This window comes from Crocodylus porosus, unplaced genomic scaffold (genome assembly GCF_001723895.1).
Source record: "Crocodylus porosus isolate Cpor-Errol unplaced genomic scaffold, CroPor_comp1, whole genome shotgun sequence".
Taxonomy (NCBI): Eukaryota; Metazoa; Chordata; order Crocodylia; family Crocodylidae; genus Crocodylus; species Crocodylus porosus.
Window position 1 is genome coordinate 184794723 of NW_017728886.1, and position 14344 is coordinate 184809066.

Below are 14344 nucleotides of genomic sequence, written 5' to 3' on the forward strand. Positions count from 1 at the left end.
CACTCCATTCCGCCGCCGTCGCCGCCAACAGCTGCTCTTGCCGCGGCAGCCGTTGCTCCCGCTCCCTCCTCCTCCCCCTCCCCCTCAGCCAGCCTGGCGCTGGCCCGGCACGAGGTGAGTTGCGGGGCGAGAGCACCGCTCCGCCGGAGACTACCCCGCAGCCTCGATTTCGTGCACGGGGGGAGGGGTTCGGGGTCGGGGTCCGATGCGCCCGCCCCCGCCGTGTGCGGTGCAGGGCTCCCCCCCCGGCCTGTCCATCCGGGGGGCAGCCCCGGGACCCCTGTGCTCCCCGATGGCGCTGTCCGTTGGGGGTTGTGACGTAGGCGGGAGGGGCCGTGGGGGGAGTGTTGGCCCCTCACAGCCTCCCCCAGGGGCTCTGCTCAGCACGGGGCCCTGGTCAGGCTCCGCTCGCCCTGCCCACCGCCCCTGGGGCTTCTGGGCGAGGGGCGCTCCGCTTTGCTCTGCCTCCTGCCCCCGAGCAGAGCCGGGAGGTGTTTAGTGTTGTGGTCTTGTGCTTCCACCCGCCAGCATCCAGCCCAGGGCAGAGCCCCGTGGCCCTGGGGTTTGAGGAGCCCCTGGCTGGTCTCTGCCACCGTGTTGGGGTTAAGGCGCAGATCTGGGACTGGGCTTTGCGCAGCACTCGCCTGTGGCATGCTGCCTGCACGCGCTGTTCACTTAAGGCGCCTGGTGGGGGCCCCACGCGTCACCTACTCCTTTCACGCTGTTTTTCCATGAAAGCAATTGTGCGACTGTGGTTAGCCCCCTTGAGGCCTGTTGCAGCCCCTCCTGGCTGCAACTGACTGGGAAGTGAGGCCATGCAGGAGGTTGAGCCTGTATTGCCTGGGAGTGTTTGTTTCTAAACAGTGGAGAGCAGCAGTTGCCCAACTGTGGGTGGTGACCATAACCAGGGTCGCAGCATCAGCCAGTGGGGGTGAAGGTCTGTGGGCTGGGAGTGAGGGGCCACACTGTGGAAATGGGGCCCTAAACAGAGTTATGCTGGGGAAAAATTTGGGAAGCACTGGTGTAGAGTGTCCCACCCCCTAGCTAAACAAATGTGAGTGTTTTTGTCTCATAACGTGGCTTTTTGTTTATATATGACAGTATGTGTTGCTTTACTTTATGAGCCCGTAAGCCAACTTTTCAGAGGTGGTTCCTGACCTTGTACTTAGTTGTAGAGAAGTCAGGCTGAAAGGGATCTCCTTATCCAAACCATCCCATACAACCATAATCTAAACTGTTACCCTCATCCCTGACACAAAATAGACTTAATGCCCTAACTTGTTATGGGTAAAGCAAGGAAACCACAGCAGCCCGTGTCCTTCTCTAATTTACACACAGATTTTGTAATTCCTGTGTACATCAGGCATGTAACTGCCCATGTAGTACAAGCAGCCTGCTGTTGCGAGTGAAGTACGTGTGGCTGGATGCTATGCAGAGTCATCTATGAAATGTTGTCTTTGCTAACTTATGGAGCTTGGGCAACTAAAATAGGTGAAGTGGCTGATTGGGGCATATGCATCTAAAAAAATACTCTAGGTGTTTGTTGTTTGTGGCATAGAACTTGATGTTGCCGTAAAACACTGTAGAGAATTTACTTATAATTCCCTGTGTTTGGCACATTCAGATTAGGTCACATTTGATTCTAGAGACAGGCAAGCTGTACCTGCTTGCATCTGGCATCTCTTTAATTATTATAATGTCTGGATGTCCCAGCTGCCAGCTCCCCATTATGTTAATAGAGTCAAAGAACCTTGGTTTAGCTGTTAAGGTTGAAGCTACTTCAAATGCAAGTTAAAACTGACATCTTTATAGACCGAAGGTGTCACTGGGCTGGGTCCAGTCACAGTGGCATGGGTCGGGCAGTGGTATGGATCTGGGGTGGGTGGTGGGCGTTGGACTGCAGCAGATGAATTAAGTCTGTATCTGCACAGCCTTGCTGGCCCCTGGCTGCTGATGACCATGTCCATTGGTTCCCAGGGACCCCACATTCTGTGGTAACCCATGCCTTGCTAGTCCTGGCCTGCAGCTTCCAGCAGCCTGCTGGATGGAACAGTTCTGTGGGCTGGATTTGGCCTGTGAGCCCTGTGTTTGATGCCATGACTTAGGCCTAGGAAACTGTCAGACACCATTTATTGTGTTGCAAATGTATTAGGACATGGTAACAGTATAGCATTATTGATCAATGCACAACTGTTATAAATAATTAACATCATATGGATATAAGCTTTTCATTACTTTTTTGGGGGGAATTCTATGAAGTGGTTGAAAAAATAAACACAAACTCATGTCTTGTTCTCTCTCCCCCCTCCTCTTGAAGTACAGAATTGTGGTTGACTGCCTTCTGAACAGTGGCACATAGGGATAATTTTTGGTGTCATATATTACCTCAAATTAATCACCAGGGCATTACCACTGAATGGCTTAAGACCAGATCTTTCTCCAAAACTGAGCCTGGTCCAGCTTAACATTGCCAGTCCATGCTGTCTGTAACCAGAAGCGAGTCTTTCATCTTTTTCAAAAGACTGTGCAGTCTATTTGTAAGTTGTTTTCCAGATGGGAACCTTTAAGCTACCACTTACTTAAATAAGTCAGAAATATTTTCCTGAGTGATAGTAAAAGCTGCTGTCTGGAAAGCAAATCATGAACAGACTCTGTACTGTCTTGTGAAAAGATGAAAGACTGGCTTCTGATGTCAGATATTGCTGCATATTTAATTTGCTTATCATAAGTCAGTTGCTGAATTTGTATAAAATACTGGATAGTTTGTGATCACATTTTACCCTGAAGCTTATTCATTAGAGGGCTGTGTATACGAAAAGGCAGAATTCTGAGAGTATCTGATACTCTAATATATGCTGTGTGATGATTTGCATGTCTGACATAGCAAGTCTGCAAGTCTTTGCTTTATAGACCTTTGATCTTGCTGGAAGTGAGAATAAGAGGCTGTTTTAATATAGAGAAAATCTGGTGTAAACATTTTACTGTTATAGGTGTCCAGGGATTTTTAAAAATGTAAATAAAATACTCCACTTTGCTTTGTACAACATTTTTACTATGCTCAGTTAATTTACAAATGAAATGTTATTTAGTTTGCTACTTTTGCTTTGTGATTGTTATTTGTTGCTAGTATGTTTGCAACATAGTTGCATGACTGCCAGCAGCAGAACTATTATAATGTTCATAAAGGAAAGGGATGTATTGATGATTATCTGACATTCCAAATCAAACCAGGGTAGTTTAGGTTATGGAAAGCCTTATTATTTAGAGCTTTTTGTGCTAAATTCATATAAGTTTTTATGCATGTACATTACTTGTGACATTTCTCCTAGAGAGTTCTCTATAGTAGTGGGAAAAAAATCAAGTTTTTTCCCTTCTGCCCTTGAAGTACTATCTTGTGGCCACGATCTTTCCGGCTTTGATATGATACAGGGTATATAGTTCTTGTTATGACTAAGTGTATGCTAGGTCTAACCAAACAAAATGGTACTCCTTTTCCAAATTTGTCACGGTGGGTGAGAATTCTGAAATCTTAATTTTTTTTGTTGTTGATTTTTTATTTTTTTTTAAATTTTGGGGTTGGTTTTTTGTTTTGTTTTGTTTTGTTTACACTTTTCAGTAGTAAAATACCAAAGCTTTATATACAGATTAAACGCGTGCCTATCTTTCTCCATTGGCACATGTAATTAACTCCAGAAAATGGTAATGGGTTTAATACAACAAAGAGAAAATGATTCTCATCTTCTCTGGTGTCCTGTGATTTAGTCTATCTATAACCTTAAAATTAGGTGTTGAAACCTCATAAAAGAAACTTTCTAGTTGTGCCAGTTTATGTGGCTATCAAAATACCTGTTAATAGGATTACTGCTTATGAGTTTGGAGATCTGTGTTTGACTCGGATCATCATGATGTAGTGTATGGATACATATACTTAAAGGTGAATAAGTGAGTGTGAAGTAATTTTAGTGGGATCTTTTTTAACATTTCAGTCTGCATGGATTCTTCCTTTCTGAAGGTGGGAAGGGAGTGAAAAATCAAAGGTCCTCATAAGTCAAGTTAGATGAGTTCATGGAAGGAACCTTCCACATGAACAGATCCCTTCCCTTTTGTGTAGAACAGACGAAAAATATTTTACCTATAAGATATTCATGTGCCTGTCTACAGAGTTCAGTAGTGACTTGCTGAGAGTGGAAGAGGGAGGGTTGTGCTCTCTGGACAATGATGTGGCTCCAGAAGAAACTGCTAATATGAAGATAAACTTGTAAAATATCAGAAAACTTTTTGTAAAATATGTCTATGAAGATCCAAAGTCTGCAAGATTAGGAAAGAGTTCAGCATCCTTCTAAAGAAAGGGTAAGCAATCTGTTTATTTAAAAATGCCAAAGAAATTAAGGCCTTAAAAGCAATTGGTATAACTTGAGATGTGGATTTAAATAATAGCTGTATTTGTGTAATCCACTCTGTGGCCTCTCTTATTCCAGTATTAAGTTTAGTTTAATGCCTTACCAAATTACATTGAAAAACTACTGTGTTGCTTGGGAAGAGGTTTAAATTAAAACAAGAGTTAGTGTGCAGACACATGCAACAATTGAACCATTCACAAATGTCACCAATTCACACACGAAACTGGGAGCTGGTTCTGAGGTGCTGTAACGGACAACAGGGGTTGGGAATGAGCACCTAGCCCAGTACATTTCATAAGGGGGAAGGTAGGGGCTGAGGAAGGAGTGCTTGCACCCATGCTTCAGGGGTGAGTGATCTGTGATTGGGGCATCTTCACTCTTATGCTTTCCCTTCTCTCCTAAACCAAAAGCCTTCAATGTCATCATGGGATACCAGCTCTTGGCGAAACTGACCAATTATGGCCTTGGGTCCACTATGATCCTCTGGCTGGGAAATTGCCTCCGTGGTCGGACCCAGAGGGTAGTAATTGACAGTCAATCATCATGGTGTCCTGTGACCAGTGGGGTCCCCCAACGCTCTGTTCTCGAACCCATATTGTTCAACATCTTCATTAATGCGGTGTACATTGGAGTCAGAAGTGGACTGGCCAAGTTTGCTGATGATACCAAACTTTGGGGCAAAGCATCCACACCTGAAGACAGGAAGGCAATCCAGGCTGATTTGGACAGGCTCAGCAAATGGGCGGATGAGAACCTGGTGGTGTTTAACACTGAAAAATGCAAGGTTCTCCACCTTAGGAGGAAAAACCTGCAGCATCCTTATAGGCTCAGCAGTGCTATGCTGGCTAGCACTACAGAAGAAAGAGACTTGGGGGTGATCACTGACCACAAGATCAACATGAGCCTACAATGCAGCAGCTAGTAAAGTGACCAAGATGCTGGCTTGCATCCATAGAAGCTTCTCAAGCAAATCCCGGGACATCATTCTGCCCTTGTACTTGGCCTTGGTGAGGCCACAGCTGGAGTACTGCATCCAGTTTTGGGTTCCACAATTCTCCACATCCTTTTTGAAGCTTGAGAGAGTCCAGAGAAGAGCAACGTGCATGATCAGAGGTCAGGAAAACAGATCTTACGATGACAGGCTGAGAGCCATGGGGCTCTTTAGCCTGGAAAAATGCAGGCTCAGGGGTCATTTGATGGCCACCTATAAGTGTATCAGGGGTGACCACCAGTATCTAGGGGAACATTTGTTCACCAGAGCACCCCAAGGGATGACGAGGTCGAACAGTTATAAACTACTGCAAAACTGTTTCAGGCTGGACATAAGGAAGAATTTCTTTACTGTCCAAGCCCCCAAGGTCTGGAACAGCCTGCCATTGGACAAGCACCTACATTGAACGCCTTCAGGAGTAAATTGGATGCTTATCTTGCAGGGATCCTATGACCTCAGCTGACTTCCTGCCTTTTGGGTGGGGGGCTGGACTCAGTGATTTTCCGAGGTCCCTTCCAGCCCTAATGTCTATGAAATCTATGAAAGTTCAGTAAACTTTAGTAGCCTGCAATTGACCAAAGTCTACCGTGTGCTTTTTCTGACTTGAGATGGGGATGTGGGAATCTTGGACCCATGTTTTTGGCTTCCTAGTAGCTGGAGGGGCCTGATAAGGGTAAACAGTCTAGCAGGAATTGAAGGACACAGCTGCCTGTTAGATAGCCTTTACTGAACAAGCAGTGCAAGGGGACTTGTTGATAAAAAGGGCCAACAAAAGGGGGAAAAAAGGGAGCGGTAGAGTTTTGGCTGCATACCAGAATGGCCAGTTGCAGCAGTGGTGGGGGAAGGAGCCATACAGTGTAGGATGCCTAGAGGACCAACTAGACCAGTGCCATGGATGGCTTGGTGTTCACCCATAACTCTGAAGTGGTTTAAAATAGTACTTGATTTTCCAGATGCACTTTTGAACTGTTACAAGCCTATTAAACTAGTTTAAAGGTGCCTGTATATCTGGCCCCTGGCTTATGTTTGTTTAAAAGTGCCATGGGATCTGATTCCCCCCCCATCCCAAAAATTGCACCTCCTGCCATGCCTCATGCATGGCAGGAGGTGCAGTTTTTTGGTCAGTGATAAGGTCCAGATCATACCCTCTCTAATTGCCAATGCAGTTGTAAACCAGCCTCAGGATCTCAGGCTCACTCTGCACTGGCAGTTTGAAAGCTGAGCACTCACAGCCTTGAATGACCTGGCATGGGCCAGGGCCAACAATCAGCTGTTGATACTTGGCCCTGGGCCTGGGACTACAAGGGGAAGACCCTGGTGTGGTCCTGAGGCCAGGCCTGACAATCAATTGATTGTCAGCCCCAGCCCCAGGACTATGGAGGGCTTGTTTGAGACTCCATATAAGCCCTAGGAGTTCATGAAGCTAGGTCAAGACTACGGGTGTCTCAGAGTCAGGACCAGCAATCAGCTGATTGAAAGCTTGGCCCTGAGGTAGTAGCCCTGGACATGCTTCATGTTCAGGTTGAGTTGCCATACAAACCAGTCATAATAATCTTCTGAATAATATGTTCAATATTATATTTGCCATTTTATGGTGCCTTAGGTTGGGTGCACCCTTGCCATTTATATTCCGATTAACATGATACTTATACTACAGATATGAAGTGTCGAGGTTCTGTCAGTCAATTTCAGATTTAAACTGGGTTGTGTGTGTTTGGCTAAGTACGGTCAAGAAACCCAAGGCTGAATTAAGTCAATCTTCACAGGTTAGTTTAAGCTGTGTACATTGAGCTGATAAGCAAGTGAACAGACTTTCACTTTTGATTCTGGAAATGCAGTCACATGCCTGCACTCTGCTATAGTCCAGGCCAGAAGCCAGGAGGGGCTAGTGCATGCTTCCCTGCTCAGCTGGATCAGACAGTTTGGGCCAAAGCTAGCTTGTCTACCCTGGGAGGTTAGGAGAAGGTTTGCAAGGGAGGTGCAAAGCATCCTTGGATGCTGGGGGGCTGTGAGTTAACTTGAATCTGGAGGGGATCTGGGGCAATAAACCGATTTAACCTAAGTCAGTTAAGTCCTGATACTACATCCATCCAGGGTTATCTTAAACCAGTTTTGACCATTGTAATAGCAGTGTATACACACTGAACTTCTGTTGTGTTACAGATTTGAACCAGTTCCCAATTACTTATACTGGTTTATGTGTAACTTCTGACCTTAGCCTTTGTGTCCATGTTTTTAGAATAAGAGTTTAGAGAACAGTCCTAAGAACTTGTTTTTTTTTCCCCACGTTCCTCTTGCTAGGCTTTTAATGAAAAATATTCTGTAGTCAGTTCCATGGCCCATAATGCACTGTGTAGTATACACTACAGAGTTTTGCTGACAAAACTGCAGCAACACTTGAATATATTCAGATGCAAACAGAACAGTACTTCTCAGTTAGGAGTAAAGATTGTGTTGCCACCTGACAGCCCAGTGCTGTAGTCCATTCAGCACCTGATGCCTTCCTAGAATGCACTTTGTAGTACAGGTAGAAATTATTTATAGGGGTTCACCTGATATTTCCCATTACTATAATCTGGTTTTAAACTTATCAAATTATAACTTCTTTGGGCTGAGATTTTCCATTATGGGTGTCATAGCTGGTCTTTTTTTGGAAAACTTCATTCAAAACAATTCTCTTTTTTGAAAAGCAAAGATTCTAGAAATGCAAAAATCTAGACCTCTTGGTTCCAAAATGATACCTTTTATTAGACAAACTGAGAAATGGCAAAAAAAGTTCTAAATTTTTGCATTTCTTCTTTTCTCAGACCAACCTGGCTACCACATACATCCCTGAAGGCTAGAGAAGATATTTTGCCCATGCAAATCAGAATTCTGCCTGTGCTCTACTTTGAAAAGACTGAAAGGGAATAATCAGGACTTTACCAGCAGTTTCAGCTATGGACTGCTGCAGGCTAGGGCTTGGCACCAGAACTGATTGATAGTAGGGAGATTCCTATGCTCAGTCCTGGTACTTGCTAGTCCTACGTAGTGCAGAAGAGCAATAGGACCCATTCTGATGCAGATGGGACAGGAGCAAGTCTGGGGGCATGGAACTAAATTGAAATTGGAATCTGGGTAAAAGGAAGAGAGGTGAAACAAGTAATAGAGTAGCTGGGCAGGGAACTGCAGGAGACAGACTTGGCAAAAAACGTGGAAAGAGGACTGACAGCCAGTGGGAATGAGGGATGTTTGTGGAGGCACATGCTAAGGAAATGAGATATGAGAACCAAACTGAGGGAACAGAGACTAGCTGGAAAAGGAGCCTGATGGTGAGAGAATAAGCCTGAAGAGTGCATTCTGTGATAAGGAATAGAGACTGGAACAGATGTGTCTTTGGGAGTGAGTTAAGGTAGAAAGGGCAGGAGTTTGTGCATTCTGGAATGGAATAGAAGCGAAGATACCCAAGTTTCTCCATGCATCTTGTTAGCAAATACCTGTGAAATCTATGGGCAAGTGTCTTGTCCGCATAACTAACAAGAACAGCTCATCATTTGCTATTAATGACAGAGGTGCATGCAGTACACCTATAGGTTCCAACTCTGCTGCTGAACCATATTAAAAACACAGGATGCTGGGTTTTGTTTGTAGCCGTGTGGTCTGAGGACATAGGCAAGGTTGAGTAAATGTGATATCTTTTATTAGACAATGTGAGTAGTTGGAAAAATATCTTGCTAAGAACTTTTTTCCAGCTACTAAGTTGTCTGATAAAAGATATCACATCTACTCAAAGAACCCTTCAGAGGGTCCAGAGGAGGGCCCCTCATATGGTTAGGGGCCTGCAGGTAAGGCCTTATGAGGAGAGACTGAGGAACCTGGATCTCTTCAGCCTCTGCAAGAGAAGGCTGAGAGGGGATCTTGTGGCTGTTTACAAATTCATTGGGTGGGGAGCAAGAAATAGGAGATGCTCTGTTTACCAGGGCAGCTCTTAGAATAACCAGGAACAATGGCCACAAACTGACAGAGAACAGATGTAGGTTGGAAATTAGGAAGAACTTCACAGTAGGGTGTTGCCAGAATCTGGAATGGGCTTCCAAGGGAGGTGGTACTCTCCCCTACCTTCGTGGTGGTCTTTAAGAGGAGACTGGACAAGCATCTGGGTGGGGTCATATGAGCCTAGCGCTCTTTCCTGCCCAGGGCAGGGGGTCAGACTCAATGATCTCTTGAGGTCCCTTCTGACCCTAACAACTATGAAACCTTGCCTGCCTAAAACCACAAGATATCATTTTATTCATGTTCTTAAAAAAACAACAACTAGGAAAGTAGTTACAAATCATTAAAAAACTAGTAAATGCCATCACTAGTACCCCCTATATATACATAATGATAATCTTTAATTATAGGATCACGTACTTGCCTCATTCACTGCATGGGATACACTTGCTCTGGGGCTGAATTGGGGTTATGTTTTTTGTAGGATCCCTGTTTCATCTATTGCATGAGGGGGTAGGTGGCAGTGAGAAAACCCAGGATGGTCTCTTTGTTTACATAGCTGTATTATGTCCTGGAGAACTTGTTCCTGACACAGCTTCTATGTGATGCTGGACACATTTCTTAATCAAACTTTTCAGAGGTGGTTCTTGCCCATTTTCTGAGTGCCCAACCTAAGATGATGGGGCCTGACTTGTAAAAGTTCTGAAGACTCTCAACTTCAAGTGAAGCCAAAGGAGCTGTACTAAGATGCTACAGAATGCAAAATGCCTTTCAAAAATGAGGTCTAAATACTTTCAAATTTGGAACCCAAAATTAATGGATATCTTGTCTTTAATATATCTGCAACTCAGTTCTTCATTTCTTCATAGTTTTTTTTGGAGGGAGGAAAATAATACTGTAATTTCATTTCAGCATACCATGGTGATGCTTGCCATGAGAAAATTAATCATCCTTTTTAGAGCAGCGTTCTTGGCCTCTTGTAGGCTCAGATCAAGTATAATGTCACATAGGACCACACATTGAACAACAGGAAGAGAACAGATAATTAGCTGTGCATTATGGCTGTGTCCAGCTATTATTTTTGTAGTGATGGGCAGGCTGTCAGGGAGCTAGCTGCTTTCCCTCTCCCTCCCATTAAAAAGGGAGGAGAGCAGAGGACTTTCAGATTGTGGGGTCTCCCAATCTGGGAAGACGTTTAAACAGTAACTTTTGTCATGGATCTTCCTTTTTTGTGGCAGCTTGGCTGTTTTTTTCCCCTGAAACAAAATCCTTTAACATCTGGCGTGTTATCATTTGTCATGGGAAACTCTCATGTATCCCTTGACAAATGTGACATCTGGAGGGGGCTTAAGTTATCATCTTTTATCCTTTGCACTGAATGAGATAAAAGACCTATAAAAAACAGTGTGTGATCATGAAGCTAATTTGTATCAAAATGCATATGTACCAAGGGATTGGATTAAGATTGTATGGGCAACCTTATTTTTAACATTTTGAGCATTGGTTTAGCAACCTATTTGTCATTTTAAAAAATGCTTAGAAATTTAAAACATGTTTAAGATTGACTAAACATTCCAAATCTGAACTAATGAAAATTGAGGTTTGGTTGTCCAAAACTTAGTTTTTTTTTATTACAAGTTGGGTTTCCTTTGAGGCAAGAATACAGTTCGACTCCAGAGTTTATGCCATCAGTCATACCTGTGCCAAGAGATGAGTAATTCTTAAGACATGACTTAAGTGGTGTATGTAATGCTGCTTTTTTGGTACTTATTCAAACTAATAATTCTTTGCAGTACTGAATGTCTAACTGAAATTTTGAGCTTATTATTATATAATAGACAGAATAGAAAATTATCTTGAAAAAGGAAAAGCTTACTCAAAGGTGCTGAAAATGAAAAATCAATATCTTTATAATGAAAACTGGATTTTTCTCAAATACTTTACTAATTGTCTCTAAGCACAACTTCAAATATGGACACAGATAGTGTAAAGGAGATGAATCAGAGGAAGAAAGTGGAATTTTACTGATACAAAGATGTCCTGCACTAGCATCTCTTTCAACATAGTTAGTGGCTTTGATTTGAATGTAAGGACAGTAGTACCCTATGTGGTGGCATGTCTGTCTTTGAGCTTTTAACCAGCCTTGCATAAAGTGGCTCTTGACAAGAAAATTCAGCTTTCTTGTTGTTTAGGGAAAGTTGTGAGACGGTGAATATTAGTGGTTGTTTTGAGAGATTCTTTGCAGGTATAAAGGCTAAGAAACACCAGGATTTTCTGCAGAAAATGATTAGTTTCTACCCCCTATTTACTAACCTACACACTTGACAAGGAGTATGGCAGTACATATGGATTTTTCAGGATCAGCTCAATGCAGAATAGAAACTGCTAGAGTATTGAGGGAGGGGGTTTAGTGCTGTGAGAAGTGGCCTCTCAGTGCACCCATATTTAGCTACGAAACTGATCAGTATTATGAAGCTGCTTATAGTGGGCTGCATCTTCAAAACTGGTGAATTTTAATGCTAAATATTCATTTTATAGCAGATAAAAACAGTGATTTGAGGCTTGCTGTGTTTTGATTATTCAAAGTTAGTTTTTCTATCAGCCCTTAGGGATAAGGGCTAATGTTGTATGTTCCAGAACAGTTGGGAATGTTATGTTTCTTGACCTGTGTGTTATGGACTAACAAGGTGTGGGATACTTGATCTCAAAAGTCACCTCTTCTCATAATCTCTCCATCTCTCAAGATGTTCTAATGTCAAAATGACACTCATGTAGCCTTGACTTGCTTCATCTCTGTAGCTCCAGTCTTACCTGCTGACTAAAGTAGAGGGGAGGAGGTTAAGGAAGGAAGTAAATGAATCTTCCTCAAATGTCTTCTTCTAAGACTTGAAATATTTTTACCAACAGACCCTTGAAAAAATTAGACTGTTTTTCTAAGTACTGGTCTTTAATTTTTGCCTGAGCTGGCCCCAAATGTATTAATAGCTGATTCCATTTATAAAAGGATGGCTTTTAAGGTCATTTAAATAGTTTAAAGTTTGTAACTGTAAAATTTGATAGAAAAAGATGGATATGAAGCTGGGGAGAAAATCTCTGTCTATCCTTCAGCTATGGTAATTGGTGGGAGAGCTGCAGTCAAAGCTATATTTTGCTGACAAAATTTTAAATTACTCTATGTATGCTTTTGTAGTGGCTTCTAAAGTGTTTTGTGTGTGTGTGTGTGTGTTTGTTTGTTTGTTTTACTAGGGTTCTAAATCAATATCTTATTTTTCTCCATATCAGTTCAATATACTAAGTAGCAAAACTTTACAGAGATGGATGCTGTAAAAGCCTGTAACATTTCAAATGATTGTCTCTGAATTATAGGTTAAAGGGAAATAGCCTTTCTGATCAATTTGCTTTAACAAAATAACACCCTTTGCATGTGTGCTGTTATACTGCTGTAAGTAGGCCTCTATCAGGTTCCCTTATTTTCACAAATTTAAGGGGGTAAACAGTAGATTTTGCTTTATGGCCATATTTATTTGCAGTATTTCCTATGTCAAATATTTGCTGTATATGTCTTCAGTTTTACCTGATTATTCACATGCTGGCTTTTAGTATATTTTAGTTTATTACATATGCTGAGACTAGAAAAAGAAAGCCAGGTATCGATAATTTTTAATGCAAGAATTGAACAGCACAAGGAAAGAGATTTCTGCTTGCAAGGACAATTTACAGAAAGGTTTTTTTAAATTTGAAACAATAAGGTAATTTGGCAAATACTGTATTTTTTGTTGGCTTAAATTAATTAGCACGTTTCCCTTGTTGTGGCATATTTAACAGTACTCTTAAAATAAAGAGAAGTAATGTGTTACACATGGGATTTTCTTTTTGTTATTCGTTAATGCATGGTCAAGTATAACAGCGTAATGGCACTTAAAACTGTGACAATCATGTTTTATTTTCTAGTGATTCTTTAAAAGCTGGCAAAAATCCATGGAACAACTTGTAGTATGGTCCCATATTATGCTATCCATTTCCAATCTAGTTTTTTTTTTTTATTGTTTTTTCCTGACCAGATTTAGCATAGCCTACTTGTTTGCATAATCTTGTTTAGAAACAGGCTGTGCAAATAACAGCAATGTACTCTGTAGCCGTACCTGTACATTTTCAGCAGATAAAATTGCCTCAACCAAATTGGATACAGATTTGTGTGGGACCAAGTCTTTGAGTGGTAATATGTCTTTTAAAACTTGCATTTGCCAATTCTACTTTTAGTGCTAGCAACAGGCATGCTCCTTGACAGCTGGTATCTTTGAACCGTACTGATTTCTGGTTTGTACTAGGGCACCTGATGTTGGTTGAGTTACAGCAGTAACAAGCTGAGTGATCCTAGTATTATGATTCTTACATTTTATATTAGTTGCTGATTCCATGAAATGAAATGAAATATTTCATGTCATGTGATTTGCTGTAATACACGATCATTGCCTATCAGCACAAACACATGCTGAACTACATACATGGTCCTCCTTATCTCAGGGTAGAAGTGGGCTGTGACACTTCAAGCAAATCTTATTGGTGAGGAAGTTTTTATGTCAGGTTTTATAACACAGTGTTTCCTTTTTTTAATCAGTCTACCTTCACAGACAGCGATGATGCTTCCATGTAAGAGATCTTAGAACAGCAAAACTGTTTATCTTGCTTTAAAAATATATTTTGTCTGGTCCAAATAAAGAGAGTAAATGTTGGTCTGACAAAGTTATGCCTATCAGTTGGGATATATCTATGTTTTGAAAAGTGAATTGCCTTTCTGAGATGTATTTCTCAGAGATGATTGTTTTTGAAGATGACTTAAGGAGCAATGTGGTTGCTGCTCAAGAAATGGCCCCTTCTAATATCTTGGTGAGTGATTTCACTCTGTGTGCCCTTATAAAATATTTTGTTTCAAGGGTTGTTTTTTTTTTAACTTGGATTTTTAACCTTTTTTTTTTTTTTT

At 42.0% G+C, this 14344-nt stretch overlaps 1 protein-coding gene across 1 annotated transcript in view; it reads left to right on the plus strand.

The window, feature by feature from the left end:
• The first annotated feature begins 6 nt into the window (after nucleotides 1–6).
• The window catches only part of LPIN2 (lipin 2), a 62343-nt gene continuing 48005 nt past the window's right edge, over nucleotides 7–14344 (plus strand). The window contains exon 1 of the mRNA XM_019546627.1: nucleotides 7–114. The gene's annotated coding sequence lies outside the window, so the exon portion shown is untranslated. The remainder of the gene's footprint in view (nucleotides 115–14344) is intronic.